The sequence below is a fragment of the Suricata suricatta genome, chromosome 9, assembly GCF_006229205.1.
Source record: "Suricata suricatta isolate VVHF042 chromosome 9, meerkat_22Aug2017_6uvM2_HiC, whole genome shotgun sequence".
NCBI classification, from domain to species: Eukaryota; Metazoa; Chordata; class Mammalia; order Carnivora; family Herpestidae; genus Suricata; species Suricata suricatta.
In genome coordinates, this window is record NC_043708.1 from 93,529,184 (window position 1) to 93,536,872 (window position 7,689).

The following is a 7,689-nucleotide window of genomic DNA, read 5'->3' on the forward strand; positions in this document are numbered from 1 at the left end:
CAAGTGCCCTCCCCCATGCCCATCACCCCTTTTCCCCTCTCCCCTCCCCCATCAGCCCTCAGTTTGTTCTCAGTATTCTGCAGCTGCAACTCTGCAGAGAAATTAGTGGCTTAAGAAAAGTGCTGTATAGGGGTGCCTGGGTGGCTCGGTCCTTTGAGCGTCCCAACTTGGGCTCAAGTCACGATGTCACCATTTGTGGGTTGGAACCCCACATCAGGCTTTGTGCTGACAGATCAGAGCCTTCCTCAGATTCTCTGTTTGCCTCTCCTCTGCTCAAGCACTCTCTCTCTGTCTTAAAAATAAATAAACATTAAAACAAGCTTTTTTATTAATTTTATTTTTTATGTTTATTTATTTTGAGAGAGAGAGAGAGAGCAGGAATGGGGGAGGGGCAGAGAGAGAGGGAGACATAGAATCAGAAGCAGGCTCCAGGCTCTGATCTGTCAGCACAAAGCACAAAGCACGGCTCAAACCTGCAAACAGTGAGATCATGACATGAGCCAAAGTGGGACGTTTAACCGACTGAGCACCCAGGTGCCCCTTAAAACAAATGTTTTTAATTTAAAAAAAGAAAAACGCTTTTTGGATTGAACTTGAATCACTTGACAAAACAAAGGAGAAACAGATATCTGGACTCTGAAATCAACCATTAACATTATTTATGGCAGAGTCAATGATTATGTCCTTGCCCTCTTTTTTAAAAATAATCAATTCAATTCTTTAAAAAAAAAATCTGTGTTACATGACTGAATTACCATTAATTGTGGATTTGCATGACTGGCCTCAGAAGGAGACAGTGAACTGAACCAAATGTAACCAAAATGACCCAGGAAACTCAGAGTGATGAGAGCCCATAGTGGGGGGACCTAAGTTCCCCTGACATTCATCCTCTTAGTCTGAGCTGGGACTGGGCTCAGGGAGTCATGATCTGAGGGAAGAAAGCTCCTTGAGGACACGTTGAGCACTTCCAGAGAGCAACCCATTGAAACTTCTTAGGTACCATTTCTTGACAGAACCTTTAATCCAATGGTCTCTGATCCAATGGTCTTTTAAATGACGTTATAGGGTTACCCTTGTTGGGGTTTTTCTTTTTCCAATAGGAGAGTTTTTCCCCCAGAAAAAGGTTCATTTTACCCTCGTATGTGAAAAATCAGAACTTCCAAATTTGCTACCAAAAACTAGCAAATAATCCAAGAGTAATTTCAATCTAGGACCTATGAGGTCTCCAAGTGAAAAAGAGAAAAGCCATCACCACCATCCCCTGATCTGTTCTGACTGATCTGTTTCTTGGGCTAGAAGCCTCATAAGTGACATTTCCTTGCAACACAAGATATCAGGAAATGGTTTCTCTTACCACTAAAATAGTTAATTGTGGTCCTGCCTCAGCAGTGTTGAATTATTTATAAGCCAGGCATTATACAGGGGTTGGAGGAACAGAAATAAATAATATACAGTCTCTGCCCACAAGGATTTCAGTCAAGTAGGATTCAAAGACAAGTGAACATAATTAGAATACGACACTGTAAACTCAGTAATAAAAATATGCACAACATAGGAACAAAGAAGAAAGGGGTCTAGCAAGATCCATGATTCCAAAGTCATAGTTCGTTTTACACCCCCAAATTCATCACTTTCATTCAGTGAGGATTTGGAGACCACCTGGATTCTTTCATACATTTCTGATACATCACTGCAAAGAAAAAAGGTGATGATAAATAGATTAACCAAAATATGATTTACTCATAGCCAGAGAAGCATCAAACACAAATAGCAAGCAACTCAAAAACACAGAGGAGGGAATTTCTAGGAGAGAAGTGTAGGCTATGTCAGATAGAGATTAGGTGAAGGAAAATTCAAACTGAAAGAACAGATTGCTGGATTTGGAAGTAAAGAGGTCACTGCTGAGTTTAAGACCAGCCACTTTAGTAGAATGAATACAAGAAGCCAGGCTGAAAAAGATGTGTTTAAACAGGAAATACGGCGGTCACAGTCTTATAAGTGCAGTTACCTTAAGTGAATGCCATGGGAGACAGCACAGGGAACACTTTCCTCAGGGACACTGGCCTTCCTGCTGGGGAGAGGTGGAGAGCATGGGCTCCCACTCAGAGAGATCTGGGTGCAAATTCCAGATGTGCCATTTAAATTTTTTTAATGTTTTTATTTATTTTTGATACACAGAGAGACAGAGCATGAGAGGGGGAGGGGCAGAGAGAGAAGGAGACACAGAATCGGAAGCAGGCTCCAGGCTCTGAGCTAGCTGTCAGCACAGAGCCCGATGCGGGGCTCAAACCCACAAACGTGAGATCTAACCTGAGCCGAAGCTGGAGGCTTAACCGACTGAGCCACCCAGGCGCCCCAGATGTGCCCTTTAAAGTAGCTTCACTTCAAGCCTCTATAATATTAGGTAATCACAGCAATTACCTCATCGAAAAAGTACGTAGCAGAAGATAAATAGCTGGAAAGAAATCAGAGAAACCACCATATTTCTTCAATCCTAAAATTCATATTTTAACATTTCTGAAATCAGGATGCACTATAGTTTAATTATCAACATTTTCCCTTCTTAGCAGCACATAAAATAATGACTTATCTAATAATCAATGGTATCCTAGTGTTTAATGAGAGAGTTAGTCTCTAATCCTGGAGCAGTCGGGTAACTAGCCTAGCTTTTTGCAAATGGGCTTATGAAGAAATGTTACAGTGAATGGTTTGCTTAAATTCACAAGGGCTTAAAAATGTCTTCTGTGTCCTTGCTGTTCATAATACAGTCCACAAACAACAGCATGAGCATCACCTGGGACCTTGTTAGAAATGCAGAATCTCAGGCCCTACCCCAGATCTATCAAATCAAAACTCTCATCTGAACAAGGCTTCTAGACGATTTGTATGTAAAGTCAAGCTTGAAAAGCACTGCGCCAGCATTTTTTGTTTAGATATTTTTTTAAATTGAAGATACTGGTGTAATTGGAATTTAGATTCATGTCCTTAACTACTCACCAAAATTGTATTCTTTCATTAATAATATAATGGCAAATTGGGATTAAGTTGATGCTTTAAAATCTTTCAACATTTATGATATATCTGGTGATTGATAATTACATGGAAATCAAAATCTCTGGAAATCACATAACATTTATACCAAAGTTGGGAAGATAGAGAATAAAGTTTTAATTAATTTTTATTCTTCTGTGGCATTGCTGAATTTGGTTTTTATATCAAGTCCTAGAATGATACATTTGTTGTGGGCCCAGAGAGTACCACCCAGATTGAACACTATTATACACAGGGACTGAGCATTTAAAGACTCAAGTTAACCTGGCCTGACCAGCCCAAGCAAACAATAAGCTGCCAAATATTTGATTGAATATCATACAATTAGAAATAGTGGACTACTATGAAATTTTTTGTGTGGTGACATCTACTGTAGAAAATATAAATCATTAATATTGTTTTTTTGTGATGCCCTGATTAAGAATAATAGTACAATTATGACCAGAGGTAATAAAACTTTGATTATCTATTATCCTCTGTGGTGGATTGAATCAAAAGGGAACGCAAAAAAAAAGAAAGTATAGCCCTGAAATGGAAGAGTTAAACCTCCACATAAAGAGTGTGGATTGGCTGCCAGAATGCAAATAGCTGGAGTGATGAATGTGAAAAGATCAGCAGTCCAGATAAACCCCCGGACACTGTTACTTTATAGTGCAAATAAATTAGGTTTTCTATAATTAATGTAGGCAGGAGGAATTGGATTCAAGACTTCTTTTTTATCTTCTCGGTTTTATTACATTGAACAGGCACATGTGCTCTCTCCATACCCCCCAGGAATCTGGTGTCCATTCCCAGCTTCTTGCTACAGGGGCCCTTTGCCAGCTGGTCAGAACCTAGCCAAGCCCACTCGGGCTCTCTTTCACATAAGGCTCAATTCTGCTCCATGGAAAACATTCACACTCACTCGTCTTTGCCCCATTAAACAATGAGGTACAGGTTAACCTCTAGGCAGTAACCTTTCTGTTGCCCCCATCAGGAAAGCAGTCTTTTCTTTCAATTCCCTGGACAGAAGTTACATCCTTGCTTCCTATAACTAGCAGCATCAGTGGACACATAGTAAGCTCTCCAAGTAGTATGTGAAAGCTCTATCTTGGCTTGGGTTTCCCCTGAAACAAACACTGAGACAAAGATTCAAGGTCAAGTGGCTTATTTTGGAGATTAGCTCAGAAAACTCTGGTTGAGGAATGGGAAATCTGGGTATGGGTGGCACAGTGATGCACTGCCCAGTTTCCCTCAAGAAGGAAGGCTTCAAGTGTTACCAAAAGAGCCTCAGCCCTCAGCCCACTTTGGAAATTGCCTTGGCTGAAGAAAATTGCCTCTTCCAAGGTCAGGCTTCCTTCTAGGCACAACTCACATCCAGCGACTAATCAATGTGGGGTTTAAAATGCCCAACCCACTCCCCAACTCAGGACAACTCTGAAGAGCATTCCAACTCCATAGCTCCCCAAGGGGTCAGTTGAGACTCTGTTTGGACTGCATTACGGTCCAACTTCTCCCTCTGCTACTCTGCTTCTCTCCCCTCTTTTGCACAGGTATTGCTCCCAAAAGAACTCTTTAATAAACACCCTGCATGCTAATGAACCCAATCTACAACTACAGGAAAGGAAAGGAAGCCAATGTGGGGTATGTTGCCAAATAATTTTCCACTATGGGTAACAAGAGCTCAATCTCACCAGAAAACTTTGAGACACAGTATGGGACCTGTGCCTTACAAGTGTCTCACCTGAGGAGTAAAGTAGCTGAGGCATTCATTGGTTGAGGACCTAATTCTTCTACAACTCGTCTATGCCATGCACAGCAGATCAGGCTGCAGCTGCAAGAAACAAGCCTTAAGGAGAGTCACGGGCTGGTGCTTGGTTAGTGTGCTGGAGCACACAGGAACGAGAGGTGCCAGTGGAATATGGGCGGGCTCTGACAGGGTCCACTTCTAGCCTCTTGCTCCAGCTTATCCCTGAGTACAGTCACCATCCCAGACCAATGTTGCTATGGGAAGAAAAACCAGATATGGAAGAGTACTAGAAATGCCCACCAGAATCAGGAAGGGATTTGGGCTTAGGACCCAAAGAGTGACCATAAATCAAACATTTATTGAGTAAATATCTGCCAGACATTATATTTGGCTGTTCTCACTCATCAACTCATTTAATATTCACAACTATTCAGTGAGGTCTTTTTATTTAATATACCGGGAACTGAAGTTCAGAGGAGGAAAATTTCCCCAAGTTAGAAGCTTAATCCCACAAAGTTCCACATTCTTAACCATAATATACTAGTCTACCTCTTTGGGAGCAAGAAATAGATTTCCCAAAAAGGGAATATTGTTGGTGAGTCTGGGAGGCAAAGAGGCATTATTCACAAAGCTGAATATCTCTCACTTTTGTGAAAAGTGGAGAAGCAGCACATCCCCTTTCCCCCTGTAGGCAGACAGCATGGGGCGGGGGCGGAGAGGGCGGGTAAAAGGGAGAAAATGTAATTTTGTAACAAGAATTTAATGGTACATGTGATATTACTTTATGTTTTAAACTGTCAGTATTTTTTTTTAATGTCCACCAACTGATGAATGGATAAAGAAGATGTGGTATAAACTGTCAGTATTTTTATTTATTCCAACTGCTAGCATTAGGAATAAATAAATAAATTCCGATTGCTGAATTAAGATTGTTTTTGCAATTTAAACGATTATAGCAATGTTGTTACCTGAAAGTGACCAAAAGAGTCATGGGTTGGCTGGAGTTTCCATCCAGAGGTATCTGCAGATTACTAGGAGACGGGAGACAAAAACAAATTGTGTCTCAATCATAGGCTACATCCTACACATCATGCTAGTTCAAATTAACACTTATTACCAAGTAGCCTACAAAATTCATACTGACAATCTTACCAACGTCTAAGAACTATAGAAGTAATTGCTACTATAATAACTATGTTCGGTACCTGGGTTTCACTTCCAAATCTCACTTTCTTTTTTACCTTGAAAAGAGATTTGAGCTGCCACTTGTCTAAATGGAGAGTGCTCTCAACCACTAACTTTAAGATGTAGAGAATGACACAAGAGGAAGCGGCAGAAGACCAAATCGGCTTCTTACAGACTGAATACAGCAAGCCAAGGCCAAGGAAGATTTTCTTGGCCACAGTCTCCAGACTTTAGGAGATGTGAGGCACCACAAAGGCTCCAAGAGAAAATCTGTTCCTCTCTTTTTCCACAGGCATGAAACTATGAAAATTCTCAAATGCTCTTTTATGATAAATGGTCAATTGTTAGGGGATTTTACCAGGATTGGGATTTCAGACTCAAAAAAAAAAGTGAGGAAAAAATTTCCACTCAGTACCACAAAACCAGAGGGAAAAGTGGGCATGTTGGATGACAGTGAGCTGGTAAGAACAGAAAGAGAAGAGATACATCAAGAATCAAAATAACAGAAGTAAAAAGTAGCAAGTTACTTTCAGGGTTTTAAGTGGAAGAAGAGCAAATAAGATAGGTATAAAGGCAAAGATTTTGTTAAACAAGAAATAGACTAATTCTCGAATATAAGTAAACCTCTGTGATAATCTGGGAAGATTCTGAATGCTTCTCCTCATTTCCTTTTGAAATCCTACTTAACTAAGAGGTCATAGTTCACAGTTTATCAGCTGTTCTTTATCCATTTAAAATAATCCATTAGGAAATGTCAGTTCATGGGGCGCCTGGGTGGCTCAGTCAGTTAAGCATCCAGCTTCAGCTCAGGTCATGATCTCATGGTTCATGGATTTGAGCCCTGCGTTGGGCTCTGTGCTGACAGCTAGCTCAGAGCCTGGAGCCTGCTTCAGATTCTGTGTCTCCCTCTCTCTCTCTCTCTCTGACCCTCCCCTGCTCATGCTGTCTCTGTCTCTCGAAGATAAATTAAAAAAAAAAAAAAAAGGAAATGTCAGCTCAAGACTGTTAATAGTATCCAAACAAATAATATCTCAGAAACTAATCATCTTGAGGGGAAGGGGAGAATGATCTCAATTCCACTATGGAAAATTGCTCATCTTATGACCCCAGTAATTACTTTGTAAATCACAGGTTCTTTGTTATGGTGCAGGGTAAAACCTCACCATTTATCTCCATCAAAATCTGGGACATCTGGCTACCCTAACCTTGTCTACTGGACAGAGCATAAGTTACAGGCCAGGGTGCTATGAGCAGCAAAAGGCAAAAACTTATGAAAATGTGTGGCCTTCCAAACAAAACCAAGTGATGACTTCTATATATACTGTTTTATTTTTAGGTCATCTTCCAGCCACTTCTCCATCACAGTTTGAATTTAGGGAAAGACAAGTTTGACACATCTGGTCACTTAAAACTAAAGCTCACGTTGGGGTACCTAGGTGGCTCAGTTGGTTAAGTGGCTGACTTCAGCTCAGATCATGATCTCACAGTTTGTGGGTTCAAGCCCCAAGTGAGGCTGTACTGACCATTTATTTGCTCAGAGCCTGGAGCCTGCTTCTGATTCTGTGTCTCACTTTCAACCATCCACCCATCTTCCAACCACCAGCCTCCATCAACCCATAGTTTGTTATCTATCATCAAGAATCTCTTGTGGTTTGTTCCCCTCTCTTCTCCTCCCCCCTCATATGTTCATCTGTTTTATTTCCTAAGTTTCAGATATGATTGAA